A 26977-nucleotide genomic window follows, 5' to 3' on the forward strand; every position below is an offset into this window, starting at 1 on the left:
AAACATAAAAATTATCCCACATAGTTACGTGTTATGCCATGCCTTTTACATACAGGTAACTGTGACGATATGTCACTTTTTGGCATTCGCCAACATTTCCAGTACCCTGTCATGTCATGATGTCTCCACTCAAATTGATTTCACCCAAATAGTCTTTTAGCAGCTGAGTGTACTCATTGATAATGAAAGGGTGGCCCAGTCACTGTATAATTCAGTTTAGCTGCCCTTGCCTGTACAATATCTGACAACTGTAGTATTATATGGGGATTCACCATTTAACACAGTACTGTAGAACAGGTGTGACCACAAGCACTCACTGAGGAACCCACCACAGATCGGTGGTGAATTATTATCTGAATTAATCAGGAAATTTCTTTGATCTACATTCTTTTCAAAGGCGTAATTCATGTGCAGGTTTTTGTACAGCATCTCAGACACTTTGTATCACTGGGGATACTACTTCTCAGAGCACAGTAGTAGAGAGCTGTGTCTTCCAGAGTCAGATCTTTAATATTGAGTTCAGTGGAAGTATGGGATGTTGTGGAAGTAAAACGAGGATCAGGCTCATCAGAGGAAGTTACTGAATGAGCTCCTCTGTAGAGTAGATACTGTGGTGCCATGTTAGGATACAGCCTGTACCAGTAAAGGCGAACATAGCTGTTGCCTGAATCATATGAGCACTTTAGAGTCACTGACTCTGACTCCTTTTTATTTACTAACACTTCATCTTTTGGACCAATTTTATCTTGTGCAGAAGTACCTGTAAAAACAGTGAACAGATAACGGTAAGGATGCCAGCATGAGGTCATAGCTCGTTGTTATTGTTCGTTTGTATTTATCGAGATGTATTGAGAACATGTTGTATTAAATATGCCTACCTGTTGCCAGTATGAGAATGATGACCATAAGTGATTTCTCCATCTGGAACATGGAAGAGGGGAGCACAATTTCTTAAGTGTTTGCTCAAAGCTCTCTGAGCTGTTGCTGTGTGATTGCATGAGTTGTGATTGTGCATCAAAGTATGAGTCATAACGAGACTTCAAGGAGGGTCTCGTCTTGTGTGAGAAATATAGAGAAATATAAAGAGGGGAGTCTTGAGTGGTAAGAGAAATGCCGTTGGCATTCTGAAATTTTAAAACCAATGGATACAACAGATATATCATAACAACTAATCGCACATGCTGTACTTTTATTGCACAGTTGATAATAGGACACTATCAAAATTAAACTAGAAATGCAATTCCAAGGAATTACCAGTGCATGAAAATGCAAAAACAGATAGATAATGTAGATATGGTTGCTAAGGTGTAGCTAGGGTAAACATGGTGGTTGCATAGTTTACAGAGAGTTGATAATGTGAAGGTAGACAGTTTAAAGATTAAACATTCCAGCTCTAACTTAACTAATGATTTTTATTCATGTTAAAATGTTGATTAGCTAACTTAGGTAATGATTTCTAGCAGTTACGCTAAAAATGCTAATTATGCTAGCAATGATAACTTTACTAACAATGCTAACCAGGTTGATTAGCTAACTTAACCGATGATTTCTAGCAGTAATGCTAAAAATGCTAACTATGCTAACAATGCTAAATTTGCTAATAATGCTAACCAGGTTGATTAGCTAACTTAGTTGATGATTTTTTGCAGTTATGCTAAAAATGCTAACTAGCTAACTTGCTAGTGAGGACTTTTATTTTGAAACATTTGTTGCTAGGGTATCCATGGTGGCCACTATCAAGAAACAAGAAGTTACTGCAGTATAATCATGTTGGTTGCTATGGAAACGGTCATAAACACTTAATTTTAATGGTTGCTATGTTGGTTGCTAGGTACATGGAGGTTTCATGTAGTTGACTGGAGGCATAGTGGATGATAACTGACAGTTGGAATGGTTGAACAGTTCAATAGTTGAGTCAATGGTTAAATGATTTAATAGTGTATTATTGCAGTGAGGACTTTTCTATTGAAACAGTTGTGGACAGAGGAAACAGTTAACAGGATATGTAGTTTTCTGAGAGACTGTATGCTTAAAGCCAGAGAAACTGAAAGTTGGTGCCCAGGTGGCCGGCCACCTGGCGTAAGATTCTAATTGCTGCCGTGATGTCATAATGAGCAATGTTAAGTCTATGGGGGAAATTGTAATAGTTTTTAACTAATAGTTTAAAAAGTATAAAAGTTACAAAGTTGAAAAATACAAAGCCCACATCGCGTAAGTAAGACCTACGCGACAAAATTTGAATGGAGTTTCTACGTTAAGCGGTTGAAGCTGAATTGCGTGCGTTAGAAGAAGAAGAAGAAGAAGAAGAAGAAGAAGAAGAAGACCGAGGAAGAACAGTACAGTGCATTTTCATGCACTGTAATGAGAAAGAAATAAGAAAAAAAATCCCCAGCCTACATTCCATGGTTGAGCAGTTTCTTTCAAGAGAGACTTCTGAGCAGAAATTCTTCTCAGTGTGTGGTGCCTAATTCTACAAAGTCTCTTTGTGCAACCAAAGTGTGTCAACATAGGCAACTACAGGCTTAAAGCTGCCGTCGGCAAGCCTTCAAAATTCCGAGTCTAAAGTCAGAAAATTCAAACTGATACAACTTTCAGATCCCTCCCCCAACCTCTCCAAGCTCCAAACTGCCCCCCAAACCCCTCCCCCTCTGTAGACGAGGTTGTTTACGTGAGCAGCAGAGTAGCAGCGGTTGGATAGCTGCGTACACAAGCTGTGACTGACAGGTAGCGATTCCTCCCCCCTAACGTGATTGCTTAAACAAAACCGGGAGCGCTCGATTTTTCTGAGCACGATTACAGGCTTGAGAGGGAGCTAGAGAATTCGCAATTTTTCCTAAACAGCCTATTTAATAGTCTACTTCCGGAATCCCATGACAGTTCAAGCTAATATGACTAAAAAAATGCTGCCGACGGCAGCTTTAATAACCTAAAGACATGCTGATTTGCAGTGGTCTTGATGAATAGGGATATGATGCTGACACCTTGTGTACAGCTATAGACTATTCATTCCTCTTGGATGAAAAAAGTTTTCGTGAATCAAAATAGGTGTTACCATGTTAACAATTATGTATACTCTAAGCTCTAATGGATTCACAGTCCATGTTGTTCAGCCTCGGACAAAATGGACAAAGATGTATTTTTGCATGTGCAACTTTCAAAATAATTGTGTTTGTACAGTACTGTCAAGCCCTTGCCTGGCTGCTCGGTGACCACGCCCTCTGTTCCTGATGACTCTCCACTTCCACGTTCTCACTCCCCTGAGTACTTATTGGGCTCACCTGTCCAGATTCCCATTTAAAGGCGTATTTCACACCTGCCTTGTTTAGTTCGATTAAAACGAACTCAAGTTCGTTTCTTGCTTGGTTCGGACCTTTTTGACTGGTGTGAATACAATCACTTGAACTCTGGTGCGGACCATACAAGCGGACCGAGACCCAGCTGAGGAGGTGGTCTCAGAGCGGTTCCTATCGAACCCTGGTGCGGTTCGTTTATGGTGTGAAAGCAGCCCGACCTCGACCCCGACCTTTTGGATTTGACGACCTCCCGTAGTTTTTGCGCATTATGGGAAATGTAGGATAGCTCCGTGACGCACAACAGCTGTAAGTAGCAGTAGGCTAAAGGCCTATTCGGACGGGATTAGTTTTATGGGGGGACGTAGAGTAATGCAGGTTTATCATATGACCTCTGTAATATAAATGTCCAATTCGGACGGGACTAGACATCTCTGTCATTTTACTTGACATGGGAGGAGTAACTACGTTTATGTTCTGCCGTCACATCTTCGTCGCCGTGCACGTGATACTTTGCGTCAGGTACGTGCGGCATTTTCAGATTTGAAAGACTACACAAGTTGGTTAAACTAGCAAACGTTAGCTTTATGTTATGCCATCAGTAGTTTGAAATGGCTAACATAAGCTATTAGGCAAACTAGCTAACGTCCTATTAGAAGCTGCACAGCATGTTATGTTTTCATTCAGACTATGGTGGAATTGTTTTCAAATCAGGATGTGACGAAATGTTACAGACACCTTTACAGAGGGTCGCGTTCGCACGGGATTAATATTACCTAAGGTAATTTCTCCGGACCGTTTTACGGAAGGTAAAAGTAAAATGTCACCGACATACTCCGTTATGTTTACTGACATGGTGCGTCCGGACGGGACTACATTACCTGGTAATTATTACTTTACCTGATGTCACCCCATAAAACTAATCCTGTCCGAATAGGCCTTAACGCTTTTTTGGCAACAATAATTTGATTTTGCATCTCTGTTCCGTCTTCCGTAGGCCTGCTGTTAGCATGTTGGACAGAATTGTGGCTTGTGACTTGATGTCATAATAAACCCTATGGATTGATGTGACTGAAGTTCAAATGTGAATCAAAACAGGTGAGCGAATACTTTTGGCAATATAGTGTATTTGATTAAATCCAGGTAGGTTGTTGTAAAAAAAAAGTTTTTACGATAACATACGCACATTCTAATGGAAACTGTCACTCTGGGAGACACAGCTAATGGTGACACATTTCCCATGTCTCACAGCTATGCGGATATAGGCCTAATGCTGATTCGAATCAATACAAATACAACAGAATAGCTGCAGGAGTTAAATATTTGGAATTGACAAAGGTTATTTTGCAATTATTTCACTGGTCTGGCCCAATTGATGGGCTGTATGTGGCTCCTGACCAAAATGAGTTTGACAACTCTGTCTGTAGAGACTCCACAACAGTCGAAAAATTTCTGTATACACCCTTCAGTGTATCTTTATGCGCTAATCTTTTCTGATTGATGATGAATGGAGTCATGGCTTTGTTCAACATGGAGGGCCATGGTGGCAAAAGACCATTAAAGTCCATGAATATGTATGGTCTCATAACAGGTATGTATTTCTGATACTGGGTTATTTATCTTTCAGTTCAACATTTGTTCATTGTCCATTCATTTCTAAAGTTTAGTAGTCTTGATTAAAGCAGTTTCACATGTTCAAGTGCTGAATCTGCTTTCTGACACCGCTTTCATACGTGTCTGCCGTATGGGGGAGTTGTCCAATCATAGCGCTTCCCGCAAACAATAACAAACCTGGCTTTTTTAGTTAGCCAACTTGTATTGCAAAATGGACGCCGTCGTTGCAAGGCGTGTGCTACTTCGTGTGGCAGTATAGTTTCTATTCTCTATGCGGTCCGTGGATGCGGGAGACATGGTCGTCGGCAATGGTGGGTTCACCGAATCTTCCAGATCTCCAGGGGCTGACATCAAGCCGACCTTTCCTAAGCGTCATGCATGCTACAGCCCATTCCACTAAGTGTGAGGTATGTTCAATGTTTATTATATCATCGGAAAATAAGTCTCTCCGCTTCATGTCAGGGTCTGGTTTGTCCTGTCTTAACGTTTTGATCAGCGGACAATACATTATCCCCTACATCCCTATCTTGTTACTTCTAGATTACATGAAATGGCAAGAATCTGGAAGGAGCCGGGTCAACTGTGGGAGAGGAAGTAGAGCAAGTCAACAGCTACCTCTCCCGCTGTGCCTTAACGACAAAGTACATGTCGAAAGGAGGTGATTGTAGTATTTCTCTCCTAATGTAAATATCATTTTTATTGATTATTGCATCTCATTCACTCACAACATTTACTCTCAAAAGAAGGTGTGGACATGCTCACAATACATGCCATGGCCTGGAGTCAGAAAAAAAAATCACCACACTGCATCGGGCATTGTCTGGAAGATAAGATAAGTCTGGAAGATAAGTTGTCGGAGATGAGGGTTTTTCCGCTGGTGACCCACCTGCTGCGGCCGTACCCTGGACGGAATCACACACAGGAGAAGCGGATTTTCAACTACCGCTTCAGCCGGGTGCGGCTGGTAGTGGAGTGTACCTGTGGAATCCTGGCTTCTTGGTGGCGCATGTACCCGGCGTGTGATTGCCAACAGTTCAGAGGTTGCTGAGCTGACCGTCAAGGCCACCTGTGTGCTGCATAATTTCCTCCGTGCAAAGAAGTGGCAGAGGTGGAGAAAACGCAGAGAGGAACCAGAGATCGAGCCATCCACTGCTCCAGAAGCCCTGCGTGAAGCACTGAGGATGGGCTCCAACAATGCTACCCTTTTTTTTTTTTACCATGGGGGTACAAATCACAAAAGACTGGTTATAGGCTAAGTTGATGCAGGCTCTTGAGACCAACATACCATAACCTTTTCATAATACTCTGTGCCACAGTTCAGGTAGTAATTTAGGAAAAACTGCATTTTTTATGGGATGTGTATTGTTCTTCCTAGGTTGTCATACATTTGAACAAACTATTCAGATTGCCACCACGTGGCCATACCATGCCATTACACCACTAAGCGAAACACATAAACGGCTCCGGAATCCCGACGGAATTACGGATCACTCCCAAAATTACGCTAAAAATTTCAGCGAAATTCATCCATCCCTTTTTGAGTTATCTTGCTAATAGACAGACAAAACAGACAGACAAACAAACAAATGCCGGTCCCCGATGAAAACATTACCTCCTTGGCGGAGGTAATAATAACTAGATTTATCGCAAAGCAATACACAATATGACCACCGCTCAGTCCTGCACATTCTCTTCGTAAATATTAATCACGCTTTTGTTTCCATCGCCTACTCCATCCCCTACTGAAAACGGTCGTGCATTTCCTCTTCAGCATACGGCAACATGACTTCTTCCAGTATTCCGATGTACTCAAACTGATCCATGATCCCTGGTATGCGATAAATAGGACCAACACCATAGTGCGAGAAACATCCCCATATCATGATCCTTGCACCACCATGCTTCACCGTCTTCACTGTGTACTGTGGCTTGAATTCAGTGTTTGCAAGACGTCTGACAAACTGTCTGTGGCCCTTAGACCCAAAAAGAACAATCTTACTCTCATCAGTCCACAAAATGTTATGCCATTTCTTTTTAGGTCAGTCAATGTGTTCTTTGGCAAACTGTAACCCCTTCTGCACGTCTTTTTTTTTAACAATGGGACTTTGCGGGGGCTTCTTGCTGGTAGCTTGGCTTTACATAGACGTCGTCTGATTGTTACAGTACTCAGTCAATCTTAGCTCTTCTTTGATCCTCCTGGGGCTGATCATTGGCTGAGCCTTTACCATTTTGGTTATTCTCCGATCCATTCGCATAGTCGTTTTTCTTTTTCTTCCTCGCCTCTGTTTTTTTTTTTAAAGCATTTGCCATCATTTTAGCTGAACAGCCTACTTTTCTGCACTTCTTGTATGTTTTCCCCTCTTTTATTAATTTTTTAATCAAAGAACTCTCTTCTCCTGAACAGTGTCTTGAACGACCCATTCTGCTGTTTTTCAAGGACAAATGCACAGCCAGTATATATGCAGTCAGTTGCCTTGATCCTTAAATAAGGGCCACCTGTTTAATAACACCTTTTTTTTTTTTTACATAATCAATGACCTCACTAATTGAACTCTGCACTGCTGAAACAATACAGTGCCACTGTATTTTGATGGGGAGAGTGACCTCATGGTCAATTTCCTTCTTTCCAGAGGGTCCTTCAACTCCCTGATGGCCATCCTGGGCACCACCTCGGACCATGGCTGGGGGCCAGTCATTGAGACGCTGGTCTTTCTTTTTTGGCTGGCCAGTGGTACAAGCTACCGGGTGGTGTCCAGGGCTTTTGACATCCCCCGGCCCACGGTGCACCGGCTGGTGCACAAGACCAGTGGGAGGATTGTGCAGCTGCTCGGCCAGGTCGTCAGGTTCTCTTCTGTCTCCCTCTTATAGGGGCGGGCTTTGCCCGTATGGCAGGATCGGCGGCTTTCACCCGGGTGGTTGGCAGCATCGATGGCTGTCACGTACGGGTGAAGCCGCTGTCTGAGGATGCAGCCTGCTATTTCAACAGGAAGCTGTTCTGCTCCATCCAGCTCCAGGCCATCTGCAATGACACTGCAAAGTTCATTGACGTGTTTGTGGGCTACCCTGGGTCGGTGCACGACGCCAGGGTCTTGAAGAACAGCCCGGTCTACTACACTGCCCCCTACCCACCACCTGGGTACTGCATCATAGGGGATGGTGGCTACCCCTGCCTCAGCCAACCCATCCGCCTCATGACGCCATACAGGCAGCCTGTCCGGAACCACCGCCAGGCTCGCTTTAACAGCTACCTGTCGAAGGCGAGGTGTGTTGTGGAACGGTCCATGAAGACCAGGTGGCGCTCCATATTCATGAAGGCCCTGGAGGTGGATGTGAAGTTTGTGCCGGAGGTCATCAGCTGCTGCACGATCTGTCAACATCTGTCAACATCTGTCTAAGCAACGGAGACCTGCTGTAGCCTGATCTGGAGGACATCCAAGATGTTGACCAGGAGGGCGCAGCAGGAGACCAGGTGCCATCTGTGGAGCAGAGGAGAGACACAGGATGGCAACTGTGTTACACTCCTGACCACGACTATGTGTAAATAAGTAATGTTGGAGTAATGGTGTAGTGCGTAGAGAGTAATGGTGTAGTTTGTAGGGAGTAATGTTGCAGTAATGTTGGAGTATAGGGTGTAGTGTGAAGGGATTAATGTTGCAGTAAATAAATTTGGCTAATTCAGAAAACTTGTGTGTGCGTGTGTAAACATTCCCTTGATATTGTTTAAAAAAGTTGTATCAGCGATTTGCAGGCCCAAACATAAATGATCACATTCATCTAATCTTTCCTCACAATCCGTGTGTAGACAGCCTAGGCTCTGAGATGTGTATACAAAAACAATTGGTGATGCCAACCACTCAATAGAGATCGCTAAGACATGTGACCAACGTCATCAAAACACAAAGAATTATGGGTGCGTTTGGCCCGCCTGATGCCAGCCCATATTGTAAATTAGCACCCTCTCAGATAATATCACACCACAAAACCATTGTCATTTTGACAAACATTTAATGAATGTGTAATTTTTTTTAACGAATGACTTTCTGTATGAAAGCTGTTTTCGCCAACTAGCTATAGTGACTGACTGACCGACCCCATCCTTGTCCTAGTGCTAATCTGCGTTCGGTAGCAAGTATTCTACCTAGGGTTGGGACTTTAGGTGAATTTTCATGTTCGACTAATCATAACGTTATTGAACAATTAATCGATTATTTGCTAAATCATGACGTCACATGGCATTCAGAGCCGTGTAAACATTTGCCCCCACCCACTCCCACATGTCCAACACGCACAATTGATATTAACGATGATATTAAAAAAAAAACCTTTATCAAGAAATAAGTTGTTTACAACAAGTTGTAAACTTTATTTTACAGGGCATTATGCCATCCGACGTAGGTCCTATTTGAACATGTAGGCTAGCGATTGCAATGCTCACTGGTCATCTCCGGTGCTGGTTTCGTTTATGGCCGGATGAACATTTTGTTACCTTGCCGGTCTGCCCGTTATCTTATCACTTTTAACTTCACTTGCCGGCAGCTTGCGAGGTAATCGTTCAAACACGGGTTATCTAGTGGTATATTGGTGAACAATTAAGAGGATTGATGTCTCGGAATACAGTTTAATAGGCTTCTTTTCATTTAACATGGAGATGCTTCACAAAACAGTTCTCCCGCATTCATTAACATAACACACACTTCTCTAACTCTCGCACTTCACGTTGTTCTAACCACAACACTTCCTGCTTACGTTTTACTAGGTACCCTGTTCCCATGAGCCCCTAAATAAAGAAGAGGTCCAGCACTTTTCCTCGCTCGCTTCATCTCTGCTTGTTTTTGTCATGCGCGCAAAATACCGGAAAATGTTGCTGTTCTCATATTGCGTGAGACTAAAACGATTATTCATTAGGCATTTATTTTATTCGAATAAATTCTTAACAAACATTATTCGATATTCGAATATTCATTAACAACCCTAATTCTACCGTAACTTTAATCTAGGTATTACTAGATGATTTAATGACTTGTTTATTGCTGACAACGGCGTCAAGAGTAAATATATATTTAAATACAGTGTAGATCACATACAGGGCAATTCACCTCACAGTTACGAGATGTTTTTGGTGGATGGACCACTGTTTGAGACAATGGGAACATACGAACAGTACAGACATTACGATGATGGACAGACCGTAATCTCGTCTAAAATTGGAAATGACTGTTTTTCTGTCGGGGGAAGAGTTGAGTGAGAAACATTTTGTCATCTGCTGGAACTGTTAAAGTATTAGTTGCTTGAGAACGCAGAATTCTTTTTCAGCTATTGGACTTGGAGCACTTTGGAATTCTGTTCATTTTCAATTCATCCAAAAACTTTCAGATCATACCTGTGGAGGAGCTAAAAACAAAAATTCACATTTGTTCAAAAAACAAAATTCTTACCATTAGCATCCATGTTATTAGATCTTGCGGAGGTCATCTCGTGTTTTAGTTAGTCCATCACTGTCCAAGTCAACAAAGTACTGACGATACTGTCTTTCAAGGACTGAAATGACTGCACTCAGACAGGCTTCCGTCATTTGATTGAACATGACCGTGTCTTTTCGTGGTTGCTGCAATTTCAAGGATTTTGTCTGAATCATCCAGCTGTCTTCCAAAGAGGTCTGTTGTGCGAGTGAGAAATTCCCCAGGTGAGTGCAGTTGGTCCTTCAAGTTCTGCATGGTCTCTTTGATTGATTCAATGCCTTGAATGTAATTGGTTTGATCACCTGCTCCAGTATATCATTTGGTCATCCAGGGTCCCGTCAATAATTTCCCAAACAAACCAAGAACTTGCATTTCGACTTGTCCAGCTACCAAATCAAAGTCTTCTAGTATACTCGCACGCAGGCCTCCACAGGATGTTCCTGCACAGAAATAGGACTTTAGTGCAGTGTGATCCCTATATGAAAAAGAATGTACAGGTGATTGCCTCTGTAGCGAGGTATGAGGCTGAAAGGGAGGTCATGGTCATTAAAAAGAAAAACTCTAAAAACCCAGGAGGGTCACCTTTGCCATCCATGTATCTCATCTTATTGATCTGCACCACAATGTTTGCTGCAATGCACTCTTTCCCCTTGATCTTCCCAGTTAGGCTAGTGCCGTTTATTCCGACATACCAGCACTCCGACATTGACGTCCAATTGTCGTAGTGGAGGCATGTCTCTTTATGGGAAAAAGTCCCACCACTCCGACATTTGTTTTTTTCATGGTCGCAGTGGCGGTATTTAACTTTTTTTTCAAACAACGTGTGATCCCTATATGAAAAAGAATGTACAGGTGATTGCCTCTGTAGCGAGGTATGAGGCTGAAAGGGAGGTCATGGTCATTAAAAAGAAAAACTCTAAAAACCCAGGAGGGTCACCTTTGCCATCCATGTATCTCATCTTATTGATCTGCACCACAATGTTTGCTGCAATGCACTCTTTCCCCTTGATCTTCCCAGTTAGGCTAGTGCCGTTTATTCCGACATACCAGCACTCCGACATTGACGTCCAATTGTCGTAGTGGAGGCATGTCTCTTTATGGGAAAAAGTCCCACCACTCCGACATTTGTTTTTTTCATGGTCGCAGTGGCGGTATTTAACTTTTTTTTCAAACAACGTGCCATTCCGACATGAGGTCATTAATAGGCTATTAATGTCATAACTATATCCAATTGTGTAAAATAATAAAGATTCACATTTAAAATGTCATTGTGAAGACTTCTTGATATGGTTATGTGTCTGTTGCGTGCACGACTCGGGGAAGTGAAAGCAGTTCTATAGACAAGGCAAGTTTTCTTCTCTGTCTCATTATTCGCGGACTATAGTGGAGCTAAATTAAGTTATTATTTTGCTGTCACTTCGTCTGTTTTATGGCCTAGAACAGGGATGGGCAACTGGCGGCCCGCGGGCCACATGCGGCCCGCCTCCTCACTCAGTGCGGCCCGCGGATGATCATTATTTCTGTGATTAAAAATGCGTGTTTTTTTTGTTTTTGTTTTTTTTACCGCACCGTCATTATAATTATACTCTTCGCCGATAGATAGCGCCTCCTATGCAAACCACCTCGGGCCCTCGGACCTTTCATCGCTGAGGAAAAACAGTGCACACATAGAAGAAAAGTAGAAAACTCATTTAGAAAACCGTTGGCTACCTTTCAGTCAAAATCGGAAGCAGTGTCTGTTCATAGAATGGTAAGGCAAACCCATGTCAAGTTTTGCTAGAAACTATATCAGCCATGAAAGATTTAATCGCCACTACACTAAAACACATTTAGTCGCCACTACACTACAACACCTTGCGAAATGTTATCAGAAGTAGCCTGCCCTACACACACGGAGCTTCTCGGCCGCTGTCGTAGCCGACCTCAAATCAAAAGTAGGCTAGCCTACACTAACAATAGCGACTAATTGCCAGAAGTACACAGGAATCCGTCTTTTGCTGTTTCGCTTGAGCTTGCCAAAGCAAAGAACCTATATCAGATGGCGAAATTGTTTGGGTGCGTAGTGGAGGTAAAAACTTCGAAACGGTATTTGTCCCGACGCACGGTGATGCGCATAATTGTTGACATTCTGATAATGTCGAGGGGGGGAGCTGAGACAAATCATGCATGACTGCAAGTAGGCCTACTGTAGCTTACTTTTTGGCGTTGGATGAGAGTACAGATGTGATGGATGTTACATGTTACATCTGTAGGCCTACTCTCATTATGGACGTTAGGGAATGTCTATAAATTCTTAAAAATGGAGTGGGAGCATAAATACATTGAATATGAGGCTTGTTGCACTTCATGATGGGCCATTGTTTTTCAATTCTGTGCCATCATTGAATGGTGATTTATGTGAGCCCTTTGCACTGAAAATAATACTTATCACTGGCTGTAAAATATTTGTATTTGTTGTTAGGGAGTCTATGTAAAAAATGCATTTGAGCATGAAAATTGACATATTTCGTTCTTATTCAGAATTATTTTGCAGCATCAGATGTGCGGAAGTGCGCGGCCACATTTGGCCCTCTGATGGTGATGATAAAAAAATGTGGCCCTCTTAGTCATGAAAGTTGCCCATCCCTGGCCTAGAATGTTGTATTTGGTATCTGTGGATAGCTCTAGCTCTCCTATTTTATCTGACATGCAAGCCGTAGTATCTTTTTAACCACGGTTTCACGAGTAGGCCTAAATCAAACGAAAGTGCGGTAGCCGAAGCTATATGATTCTTATTTGTTTGTCACTTCGTCTGTTTCTGTAACACAAAAGGATCAATGTGTTTGGTATCAATGGAAAGCTCTGTTTCTCCTCTTTCATTTGATATGCGTGTTATGTCTGTGCGATGCCTGGTCCCGGAGTAATTCAAGCGAGAGCAGTGGCTGCGTGGATGAACGCAGAGCAATATAGACTGTAAATATGGTAGCCTATACGGCTTGGCAGCATGTCGGAATAACACCATGTCTGAATAGCGGCATGTCGGACGAAAGGGATGTCGGACTGGCAGGATGTCGGACTGCCGACATGTAACCAATTCACACAGCCTGTGACTAAACACTTCATCTACTACTGACACATTTTATATCCTTCAAGAAACAACACAATTAAATTAGAGATGCAATTCCAAGGAATTACCAGTGCATGAAAATGCACAAATGAAATGTATGTCAACTGCATTACACTATGTTTACATAATAGGCAAATGTGCTGTGATGTTAATGGAAGCTTAAAATATACAGGGTCAGAAAGATGCAGAAAAATCTCAATCACAGGTGCTTTATTCAGAGCTTAAAGCAACACTAAAGCACTTTTCTTCTGACGCACACACGCTATTTGTTTATCCAGCAAATAGCAGACAAGGTAGAATGTGTTGCATGATTTGCATGAAGTATGATGTATTGCGACATCGAAGCAAGTAAAATTTGTAGTTTCTGACATCTCGTTTCATCGAACTACAGGGTTACATGTCGGCAGTCCGACATCCTGCCAGTCCGACATGCCGCTATTCAGACATGGCGTTATTCCGACATGCTGCCAATCCGACACATTTTTGTACCCCCATTCCGACAGTTTACAAATCCTATTTTTTTCCACATCAATTTAACGGACCCTATGAGCCGGACGGACGCAAAGTGCGTCAAAAAACACACCCATTCTTCTCTGTACATTGCTCTGTATGGAGTTTTGTTTGTGCCAAAAAGTTCAAACAATACTTTTTCAAATTCAAACAAAAATCAATTAATCAAAATACCAAATACAAAATCTAAACAAAAAAAATAAAGTCGAAAAAAAAAAATCTAAACTCGCAAAAAAAATCTAAACTCGCAAACAAATTATTTGTGTAGTTGCAAAAAAAAAACTGTTTGAATAACTTGTCTTTTGGTTTACAATAACAACAATCATTTGCAGCGACATCATTCGTTTGTTTGCTCCTGGCTTTTTCAGTTTCGATTCTGGCTCTCGCGTTTGCGCTGCCTGTTTCTTTGCTTGCGATTCTGGCACAAACTTCACATGTGGGTGGGTGTCTGTGGGGTGCATTCCTATTGGCTGATGCGTTTTGACTGACAGCTTTACTATGGATCCAAGCGCAAGAGCTACCCACCTCCCCCCCAGGTAGTGGTGCAACGCTCTTTTTGGCCACTATGTACAGGTATATGCGATGTGGCGCTATTGAGCACAGTATGTCAACCGCCATATGAAGAAGAAGAAGATATTGACCACAGTAAGTAGTTCCGTGGAGCTAGCTACACCAAAGCCATCGATGGGCTACACGCGTTATGGACTCAAAACAATGGGTTTTCCTCACTACTCATTAACCCAAGGTAAGAAGTGTAATCTAATTTGTTATGGGTCTAATTTTCACGTTTATGTGGGATGTTATGGCGTAGTTGTTACAATACTGACGCTGGTTTTAAGGTATCAGATGGCTATCTTAGCATCGTAGGTTTGTCCACATACAAACGAGGCTTTTGATGAAATGTCGCACTACAGTAGCCTAAATTATGAATTCATACCATGTATTTATTTGTTCAGAAGTATATTGCTAATGTCCTCGCGTTATATAAGCGTATGTGTCCGATTATGTCATGAAATATCGCTATGTTGTCAACGGTAGTCTAGCATAGTATGAGCGCGATGGTGCGATCTATCTGTGGTCAGTTCATCAATGGCCCTGGCGATCTCTGGAGGTCCACTCTTTGTGAACGTTTGGAGACCACAGACATAGTGTAACCTTAGTTAGAGTATTGGTTCATTTGCCTGAGAAAGACCCAAGGGTCGAAACGTTACTTTTTGTAAACATGGGAGCTCAAGCAGTGTTGCCAACGTTACCTTCTTCTGTTACATCTCCCCAGGAAATGTTATTAAGCACTGTGACCAGCTCTGTCTTTTGATTAGTACATGTCTCATGTCTTTTGCTTGTGCTTGTGTGCTTGTGCAGAACAACTCATCGTGATGGAGCACCTGTACTCCCTGATACAGCAGGATCTGAGGGGATTCCTCAGACAGGACGCAGATGTGGATTGACAACATCCTGCAGTTTGACCTGTTCAACCGACCTCTTCTCTGTCCCATACACACCACACAGTCTTTGGTCAACCTCTGCTTCATTGCCATCACAACCATCGGTCCCTGTTTCATCTGCAGCACAACACAGCACAGCTGACGGCCTCTTCTCCATCTGCAGCACAGCACCACACACCAGACAGAGTCCGCTGCGTCTTTCACACACCTGGTGGATCCTATTGTGTGCCTCACATACCTGAGAGACTCTGCTCCACAGTACCTGCAGGCTCTGCCCTGCCCCACCCCTCGCACACCCGATGGACCTAGCTGTGTCCCTCACATACACAATGCGCTGTACCCCATCCCTCACACACCCGATGGATCTAGCTGTGTCCCTCACATACACAATGCGCTGTACCCCATCCCTCACACACCCAACAGATCCTGTTGTGTCTCTAACACACAGAGCAGGCTTTGCCCAGCCCCTCAGGTTGGCTCTGAAATCTGTGGCTTTCACACTCCCAACAGACGCTGCTCTCTCCCTCACACACCCGGCTGGCTCTGCCCGGTCCGTTGCACACCTGCAGACTTCCAGCCGCCACAAACCCAGCTCACCCTTCTCCTGCTGTGTCCTTTACAAACCAAAAAACACAGCTATGCTCCGCACATGACTAGCTGACTCTGCCTGGTCCCTTGCACACCCAGTGGACGTGGACACTGTTGTGACTGTTGATATTGCTGTTATTGTTGATATACATAGGTTTCTCGTTTACCAACTATACTGGCTGCGCGCGCATCCGAGAGGCAGAAAATGCCAAGCTACATTAGAAAGTTACCAAGTAGTTGGATGTTAAGAATGGTAAGCTTATATGCTATGATTAATTAAGCAATGAAAAAGTGATGTTACCTTCCAAAAAAATGTATTTATTCAGTCAGAGTTCCCAAAAGTACAGCTTGATGATGGTATTGACAAACATACTGGGAAGGCAGAGCGCCGAAACGCGTCTGTGTGAATAAATGGTGATTGCTTATGCATAGTGCGGCCTGTTCTCTTGTTTTCATTGACAAACATAGCACATCAGTTATGAAACCATGCTGTGTGATGGATGTACATCAGGTTTATGTAACAACAGACCACATTTAATTTTATGTGTTTGACTTCATGGCGGGCCACATGAAACAGAGCAGAGGGCCGCATGTGGCCCCTGGGCCTTAGTTTGCCCACCCCTGTTGTAGTAGCATGTCAATAAATTAGTTTATCCAATCATATGAAAGGTGTTTTGACAAGGCCCTGCCTTCTGAAATACATTTCCAATGGAGTAGTTCCAGATGAATGTGAGGAGCTAGGTGGAACGAAATTCAAGTGGTGAGTCAGGTTAACATACAGTAAGTAGTATGTAGTAAGTAGTAAGTAGTACAATTTTATTGTTCTTTATTCAAAACAACACTTATTCTAATAAAGTTAAACTGCAGGATGTTGTCAATCCACATCTGCGTCCTGTCTGAGGAATCCCCTCAGATCCTGCTGTATCAGGGAGTACAGGTGCTCCATCACGATGAGTTGTTCTGCACAAGCACACAAGCACAAGCAAAAGACATGAGACATGTACTAATCAAAAGACAGAGCTGGTCACAGTGCTTAATAACATTTCCTGGGGAGATGTAACAGAAGAAGGTAACGTTGGCAACACTGCTTGAGCTCCCATGTTTACAAAAAGTAACGTTTCGACCCTTGGGTCTTTCTCAGGCAAATGAACCAATACTCTAACTAAGGTTACACTATGTCTGTGGTCTCCAAACGTTCACAAAGAGTGGACCTCCAGAGATCGCCAGGGCCATTGATGAACTGACCACAGATAGATCGCACCATCGCGCTCATACTATGCTAGACTACCGTTGACAACATAGCGATATTTCATGACATAATCGGACACATACGCTTATATAACGCGAGGACATTAGCAATATACTTCTGAACAAATAAATACATGGTATGAATTCATAATTTAGGCTACTGTAGTGCGACATTTCATCAAAAGCCTCGTTTGTATGTGGACAAACCTACGATGCTAAGATAGCCATCTGATACCTTAAAACCAGCGTCAGTATTGTAACAACTACGCCATCCCACATAAACGTGAAAATTAGACCCATAACAAATTAGATTACACTTCTTACCTTGGGTTAATGAGTAGTGAGGAAAACCCATTGTTTTGAGTCCATAAAGCGTGTAGCCCATCGATGGCTTTGGTGTAGCTAGCTCCACGGAACTACTTACTGTGGTCAATATCTTCTTCTTCTTCATATGGCGGTTGACATACTGTGCTCAATAGCGCCACATCGCATATACCTGTACATAGTGGCCAAAAAGAGCGTTGCACCACTACCTGGGGGGGAGGTGGGTAGCTCTTGCGCTTGGATCCATAGTAAAGCTGTCAGTCAAAACGCATCAGCCAATAGGAATGCACCCCACAGACACCCACCCACATGTGAAGTTTGTGCCAGAATCGCAAGCAAAGAAACAGGCAGCGCAAACGCGAGAGCCAGAATCGAAACTGAAAAAGCCAGGAGCAAACAAACGAATGATGTCGCTGCAAATGACTGTTGTTATTGTAAACCAAAAGACAAGTTATTCAAACAGTTTTTTTTTGCAACTACACAAATAATTTGTTTGCGAGTTTAGATTTTTTTTTTCGACTTTATTTTTTTTGTTTAGATTTTGTATTTGGTATTTTGATTAATTGATTTTTGTTTGAATTTGAAAAAGTATTGTTTGAACTTTTTGGCACAAACGAAACTCCATAGCTCTGCGATTATTAGTCACAGCGAGATGAGACCTATATTGCATGAAAGAGCTCAGAACCGGGGCTTTCCAACGAGACTAGACACGTGTCTGTACGATCAAGTATGAAAATAAAAATAAAATCATGAATTTAAATGAAAGTATATCATATTTACAGTATTGCTCTGCGTTCATCCACGCAGCCCCTGCTCTCGCTTGAATTACTCCGGGACCAGGCATCGCACAGACATAACACGCATATCAAATGAAAGAGGAGAAACAGAGCTTTCCATTGATACCAAACACATCGATCCTTTTGTGTTACAGAAACAGACTAGTGACAAACAAATAAGAATCATATAGCTTCGGCTACCGCACTTTCGTTTGATTTAGGCCTACTCGTGAAACCGTGGTTAAAAAGATACTACGGCTTCCATGTCAGATAAAATAGGAGAGCTAGAGCTATCCTCAGATTAGCCTGATTACCATCGACTTTCAAAGGCTCTGCGAGACTTTAGTCTGACCAACAGCCTCTGCTAACACGGTTTCTTGCCATCGCTGGTTGACCCGCCTCCTTTAAGTGCCTCGGTTTGCTACTGGTAGATGTCAGAAAGCGGATCGCCGAGTTTAAACCAATAACAACACTCTTTCCGCTGCCTTGAACACGCCTCTACCCAGAGCCGTTGGAGCTGCTCAAAGTTGATTGGTTCTCGACCAAAGGGGGCAGTTCCGCAGATTTCGGGAACTCAGAAATCCTTCTCAATGAGCAGTTGACCAGACCAGCAGCAAAAGCCTGAAGGCGTTGCGTCACTGGGAGGGCGTGCCAGGCTATCCTCAGATACCAAATACAACATTCTAGGCCATAAAACAGACGAAGTGACAGCAAAATAATAACTTAATTTAGCTCCACTTATAGTCCGCGAATAATGAGACAGAGAAGAAAACTTGCCTTGTCTATAGAACTGCTTTCACTTCCCCGAGTCGTGCACGCAACAGACACATAACAGAACCATATCAAGAAGTCTTCACAATGACATTTTAAATGTGAATCTTTATTATTTTACACAATTGGATATAGTTATGACATTAATAGCCTATTAATGACCTCATGTCGGAATGGCACGTTGTTTGAAAAAAAAGTTAAATACCGCCACTGCGACCATGAAAAAAACAAATGTCGGAGTGGTGGGACTTTTTCCCATAAAGAGACATGCCTCCACTACGACAATTGGACGTCAATGTCGGAGTGCTGGTATGTCGGAATGAACGGCGGTAGCCCCGCATATAGTATTGAGTGTAGACAATCATCAACCGCAAAGTAGCACGTTTCCAAAGTGCAATAGCCCCTTTTCTTGAAGGGCACACATCTACGGAAGTTTGAGTTTTTCAGTTCCATAGCTGGACAGTTTGTTGCACAGATGGTCGATCATTTAAACGTCTAAACCGACAGTATGCGTCGTCCTAACATGGTCGCCTAAAACACACACAAAACACACCATATAGGCCTATTAGTGCTTCACATCAATTTACAATGATCAAAGGCTAGCTCAACCGTGGTTTTCTGCTTCATATTCCTGTATGGTTGGCCAAAGTTTCCTTTCTTTTTCAAGTGTCTTTCATCTCACCTCTACTATACGTTTCTGGCTGTCTCTTGTCCTTTGGTCTCACTGCATTTAAGCATTTTCAGTGACTACAAGCCACAGCGCAATCAACAACAATGCCTCACTGTCATCGGGATTTATCGGTCCTTCCTTCCTTCCTCGATCCTCGTTCACCGGAAATCGCTCACAGTCGACGTCACGAGGTCCAGAAAGTTGGGATGGCATTAAGAACAACAGTTTTTCGCAAGGTCACTGATCGAAATAGCTTTTAACTTTCTAGTAGCTATCATCCACCCCACATGAAGAGAAGTCTCCCTTATAGGCAATTTTTACGAATATGCGACACCAATGAGGATTTTGAAATCCAAGCCAACATTGTTTATGATTGTTTCCTTGATAAAGTAGCCTAGAAATCTAGACGCCCCTAGCGGCACCAAATGTAATTTGGCTGGCGGGGCAGTCTAGGCACGATCCATAGAGCCAGGGAGCTGAGAACCCGAAGCACCAGTGGGCCAATCACAGCGTGTATAGAGTCGGTGGGTGGGCTTAACATAATGGTGACTGACATGCAACCAGAAGTTGCGACGGTAACGCATCCTGTTATTTGAAAACAAGAAGATGATTCGTTTAGCGTTATCCTATTGCGTGGAGAGGGAAGGTTACGCATCCTGCTACTTGAAAACAAGAAGATGATTCGTTTAGCGTTATCCTATTGCGGGGAGGGAATTTGAAAGACAACTGTTTATCCCACCCCTCCGATTGAGCCCCGTCTACGGTGAGTGTCCAGACCCTACATCTTGATGTGGGTCTGGCTCGTCAGGCTATTGATAAGGGCTATGCAAAGACAAATTTAGACTCCTGTTTACAAAAGGCATGCAGCTCGGCGCACAAAACGCTCTTGGAGAAGAAAGCTAGGAACAAGGAGAGGCCACAGCTGGTCTTTGTAAATACTTTTTCTCCGTTCTCTAGCAACATTAAATTGATTGTCAAAAAACATTGGCATGTTCTAGTGATCCACAAATTGGCCAGTCCTTTGTGAATACTCCTCGTTTCGCCTATGAAAGGTCCCGAAATTTGAGAGATGCAGTGTGCACTGGTCAAAGCTGACTTACACACTACATCTTCCAATTGGCTCTCTAACCTCCCCCCTGGCAATTTCCCTTGCCGTTACTGTATCAATTGCAATGCAATGATAAGAGACACATCCGTACATCCATGCACCGGCAGGAAGTTCTCCATGAGAGGGAGAATATCCTGTCGAACGTCTTTTGTTGTTTACCTATTGAAGTGCCCGTGCGGCTTCTGTTATGTTGGGAAAACCACCAGAGAACTTAGAATACGTATCACTGAACACAAAAATAACATAAGAAATAAGGATGAAAAATCCCCAGTGGCAGGACATTTATCCGTAATCATGGTATTTGTATGCTGAAATTTCAGGGCATTGAGCTTGTACGTAAGCCTAGGAGGGGTGGAGATGGAGAGCGTCTCTTGCTTCAGAGAGAGGCCTTTTGGATACATGAATTTGCCGAAATATTTCTAGTAAATAAAAGTGCATGTGATAATTTCACCACTTGATGAATCCAAAACAAGCAGACACTTTTGTTTCTTTAGCCATGTTAAATACTGTTGCAATCAGCAAAAACCTTAAAGGGATATTCCGCCATTTTTGGAAATACGCTCATTTTCCACCTCCCCTCGAGCAAAACAATCGATATTTACCTGGTTCCCGTTCATCCAGCCATTCTGTGAGTCTGGCGATACAACTTTTAGCTTCACCCTAGCATAGATCATTGAATCGGATTAGACCATTAGCTTCTCGCCTGCTAGCTTCATGTTTAAAAGTGGCTAAGATTTCTGGTAATTTCCCCATTTAAAACGTGTCCCCTCTCAAGTTAGAAAGTGCAATAAGACCAACTGAAAATGAAACCTGGCGTTTTTCTAGGCTGATTTGACATGGAACTACACTCTCATCTGGCGTAATAATCAAGGCAACTTGCAAACTACTGGCACTACTACTGCTTGTTGTCTATGGGGACTATTTTCAGATGCTGCGTACGATATCACTGCGCCTATGGTACGTTTGCAAGTTGCCTTGATTATTACGCCAGATGAGAGTGTAGTTCCATGTCAAATCAGCCTAGAAAAACGCCAGGTTTCATTTTCAGTTGGTCTTATTGCACTTTCTAACTTGAGAGGAGACACGTTTTAAATGGGAAAATTACCAGAAATCTTAGTCACTTTTAAACATGAAGCTAGCAGGCGAGAAGCTAATGATCTAATCCGATTCAATGATCTATGCTAGGCTGAAGCTAAAAGTTGTATCGCCAGACTCACAGAATAGCTGGATGAACGGGAACAAGGTAAATATCGATTGTTTTGCTCGAGGGGAGGTGGAAAATGAGCGTATTTCCAAAAATGGCGGAATATCTCTTTAACAAAAGCGCAAAATAGGCCTACAAGGAGGAACTCGGGGCATTCCAAGGGAGGATTTTTAGCATTACCCTTCTGACAACAATTCAACATTTCTCGAAGAGGAGGCCTCCACCTCCGGGGGTCCCACAACGGAGGAGCCCCCCCCGTTTTTAAAATGTATTTGAATCCTTTATTAATAAACATCCTTAGTTCAGTCTAGCTTGTCATCATCAGGGAGACAAGGTTTCATTTGTTGGCTTTGTGTCTAATGTTTCATTACAGAACTAATGTGATTGCTTTTATATTAGAAGTAGATTCAGTTCTTCAGATCTTATGATGAATGTCAATGTAGAGGTTGTAAAGAAGGTGATGTCAGTCGAGGAATCTGTCAATACGTTTTTTTGGTACTTGACTTAGGCCAATGTGTCAGACCTGCATAATAAGGACTTATGAAGACAAGTGTAAGGCAGTGGCGAAGAAATGTACTTGTTTTGACAGTTGGTTATTGTAGATGTGCCTTATGTGCCGCGTAGTACAAGCACAACCAACTGAGGAGGAAAACTACGCATTTTGCAGGGTTGTAAGGGCGCAGGAAGATGGATACTGCTGCAGCCCCCCCTGCTATATTTATATATAAGCCTAATAGCAGATGTTGTCTAACAATACAAATTCACAGTTTGTCGTAATCTAGAGGCTATTGTTACGTCCTCAGATACATATATTTATTTTTATGTTTAATTACATAATTGTTAAACTTTACATCCACGATGTACTGTATCTGTTTGGACTGAAGTTGTGCTATGTTGCATGTTGTCTGTGTTGCATCTTCCAATCTTCCAATTAAGGTCACATGTTGAAGGTGATTGGGATCGTTATTGGAAGTGTGCTCCCATTGGCTGAAGAGACAACTAGGCAGTGGATAAGAACCTGTCTGCCCTCTTCGTAGCCTATGTAGGCACAGAGTCTAAAAGTTATGGAGCTTTGATATAGCTATACATTGCTATAAATCTGAAAGTGAAGTGAAGTGAAGTGACGTGACGTGCTGGGGAGAGACATTGCAAGCAAACTATAGTTGACTAGTTTCGAGCCACAGAAAATATATTACAGAAAAGAATAGGACTGGACTTTCGCCCGCCAGTAAAATGTTTTGGCGCAATTCATTCCAGCATACATATAAATTTATCATGTAGAATTGACAAATAATTCAATTTAGAGTATTTGGATGTGGGTGGAAAGCCTGACACGATAGCCTACTAGTGAACCATGAAATAGCCCCCAGATATCAGTGCCCATGAGACCCAACATTATAATCAAACAGTCCAATTTCCCCTTTGGAATCAATAAATGATCTATCTAGGAGTAATTTACATCCCAAAGCCTACCGGTAGGCCTACAGATGGTACGGGTTGAGAATGCTCCTTTCTTTCCCGCACATCGGGACTCCCGAAGCATCGGGAAAACTGCAACCGCAAGGGGGCAACATAGACCGCCCTAATAATATGAAGGTTCGGCTCATGGAAAAACCCGAGGACACCGCGCTGGTGACAAGCGGAGAAAAGAGACATGACGCTCGGCATGTTAGATTGTAGTTGCAGAGTTTTCGATTGTTTACAGCCTACCTCAGGCTCACAGCTCTCTCACTCGACGTAGCCTATAACTCAGTCAGTCCAGCAGAGATGCCAGAGCAACGTTTTGGTCAATGGAGAGGGAGAGAAATGCTCCGCATATCCGTCTCATTCAATCATTAAAATGAAAGTGATGACTGGCGAAATTAATCAAACGACGTTTCAATAAACCATTGTTGAAATGAATGAAAATGGTTTTAGAAACCTATAGGCCTAACAGAAGGAAATAGCCTTCAATTCAACCTGAAATAGGCTACTCGAAAGGCAACCTTAGATTAATTCATGAATTCATTAGGCTACGGTTACAAGACCGCATTTCCGTGAATAGGCTATTATTGTCAATGTCAAGGCGAAGACGAAAGAGATGGACAAGATGGACATTTTGGCTACATTTACATGCTTGGAATACTTAGAAATGTGTATAGGCTATTTTAAAACGGAGGCATGTTCATCTTAACCGGCGACGCTGGGTAGCCTACATGTACCCAGCACTTGTTATCACAGATTTTGTCCACCACTTTTGACGACTGAAAATAAAATGTATTTAACAGAAATCTCTTTAATACATGCCTATGCTTGTCACTTTACTTATAACCGTAGGCTACATGCATGGAGAAGATCGCGCATTTTGTAACATTGTAACAATGGATGGTCAGATATGCGATAGGGCAGTGAGGGTGATTCATTGTAACCATCGACTAGGAGGCCTAGCTCCGCAATATAAGTTTCTAGCAACATATGTATCGTATGCATGTTCATGTTGATTCAGAGATAGGCATAGACTACCATAGGCTGCTGGGCGTCAAGCTATATGACAGCATTTTATCATGTGGTGAATTAATAACTAACGTCAGTTTAACATGTCAGAACTTTTGATCGGCGTTTCAAGTCCATGGCGCGAATAAAGCATGACAGAATTAACAATCGAGCTGTGGCGCAACTGGTTGGAGCATGTGCAAGGTACGCCAGCGATCGGGGTTCGAAACCCACTCGATGAACCTCTCCGGACCTCATCCAGAGAAAAGTTGTCATTTTATTAAAAAAATGAAAGATTTTCTGTTTTGCGATTTTTTTTTATGTTTGCGATGTCTGCTGAAAAGAAAAGTTAATAGCCTATGTGAATTCGTGGTTCAGCGCACTCACGCACATTTTTACATTGACATAGTGTCGGACTCAGGTGTCTGTCGAGAGAGAAGAGGGAGAGGCAGTCGTCCTCAGAGCCACATAGGTAGGCTATGTAGTGAACTGGTTAGACGAGTGTGGGGGAGGGGGCATGATCGCACAAGACAATTGCTCTTCATGAAATGGATCTCACATACGGCTGTCGATTTTTAAATGTAGCCTAGGCCTACTACACCACTTGCGAAATTGGACGTGGCACATAGCCTAATTATTAGGCTACTACTGGATTTAATATAGCAAATCCATGGACTTTGTTCATCCTATATATACAATAAGTATAAAATCTGACAATCCAAAACGATAACGAGATCTCCCAGAAACGAAAAACAAATTTGTTGAGTAGCCCTTCCAACAATCTCAGCTTTTGCGTTTGATAGATAGAAGGCATCCTGTCCTGCTGTATTCCAATGAGGAAAAAACATCCAAGGTATAGGGTCACGGTAATGCAGAATGCATGAATCTCTCTCTCTCTCTCTCTATATATATAGACCTGGCTTTTTACCAAATGGCGAACCTCGAAAAATTATTTAGGATATAGAGCCGTGTCCATTACGCACTACAGTTATTTTTTAGGCTATTGTTTTATTTGAGTGTTTTTGTCTACCATGGCAAACATAGTTGAAACGTTCGCTCTAAACTTATGTAGGCCTATTGTTTTAAGAGAATATGCCAATGATAATGGCACTTTGTAAAAACAACATATTCTTAGGATTTGTCCTCTCACCTGCAGCAGGCCCATTCAAAAGCCATCCACCTCATTTGCATTTGAAAGAGCCAATCACTAAAGTGACACATTTAGTCTGGAAAAAGTAGCAGGCTAGCCTACTTTGAGTTTTTTTGACCCCTCTAATAAATTGTCTATATAGGCCTACTACGATATGGAGGAAGGGCTGCCTAACTGTTCCCCCTAAGAGTTTTTTCATAAGATAAAATGTTTACGCTATTTAAGTTTAGGATTTGGTAGACAAGACAACCTCGGAAAAGTTCTTCAGATAAACATTTTTTTATTGAATTAAAGGAAAGAAAATGTATCACCGGGGTTTCGGGGCTTGCGAAGGCATTCGTTGATCTTATCGATGCAGTCCTTGCGGCCACTTCTCCCCATCGTAGGAAACTTTCTGTTTAGTGTTGACAACACAAAGGCCTTCGCGTTGTGTGGCAGTGCTTGCTTGCCCTTCGATCCATCCCAGTTGGTGGTTTTGCACCTGTCCCTGAGTTATAGTCTATATGAGTAAGCGCTTACCGCATAATAAAAGAAGCACCTGTATTCCACAGCAGTGCTTATGGCAAGGCTATTAACACCTGTCACTGAGCTATGGACAAGTAGGTATGCTCGAAAATTATCATAATAACAGACACACCTAATTGTATGGCTCTATGTTTAAACACATAAAATTAGCAAGCATTTCCTCCCGATAGCAGCAACGTTTGCTTTCTTTTTCTGTCGGTCCGCGGTTGCTTGGTCAATTGCGCAGCAAATTATCAGATCACCGGACCTAATTTCACTCATGTCTCGCGGACCAGCAGCAGTCTCCACGTTTCGCGGCCCATAGTTTGAGAAACGCTGCATTAAAGTGTCATTTGGTTGTAGGCTATATGTTTAGCGATTTCTTTGTGTGTTTTTCATTGTAGTGTGTGTGCATTGAGTAGTTCCTTAAAATACGGAACAAGAGCGTCCCGTAGCCTGTTCAATACGGAAGAAGACTAACTATTACCTAGCCTATATATTTCTTATAACGAAACGCGAAGAAAAAATACGAGGACTGACCGTCTCGTTTCTCCGCGTTTCCCCCAATACTATGGCGACAAAGAGAAATAAATATGATTTGACATTTAAGCTGATTGCTGACAAATTTGCCACACAATTCGGGAGAAGCAGCGGACAGGAGCGCCACCACAAGCAAGCACTTCTAGCCCAAATTAACATGGCAACGTTGCCTATGACTAAAGTGTCTAAGTAGGCTAG

At 42.6% G+C, this 26977-nt stretch overlaps 1 long non-coding RNA gene across 1 annotated transcript; it reads right to left on the minus strand.

The window, feature by feature from the left end:
- Positions 1–16821: 16821 nt before the first annotated feature.
- On the minus strand, positions 16822–17630 carry LOC134071316 (uncharacterized). Its single transcript, XR_009937048.1, has 2 exons — positions 17585–17630; positions 16822–16972 (listed from the first exon to the last, which is right to left on the minus strand). It is a non-coding gene; the product is annotated as an uncharacterized LOC134071316 (long non-coding RNA).
- Positions 17631–26977: the final 9347 nt, after the last annotated feature.

This window comes from Sardina pilchardus, chromosome 2 (genome assembly GCF_963854185.1).
Source record: "Sardina pilchardus chromosome 2, fSarPil1.1, whole genome shotgun sequence".
Lineage (NCBI taxonomy): Eukaryota > Metazoa > Chordata > Actinopteri > Clupeiformes > Clupeidae > Sardina > Sardina pilchardus.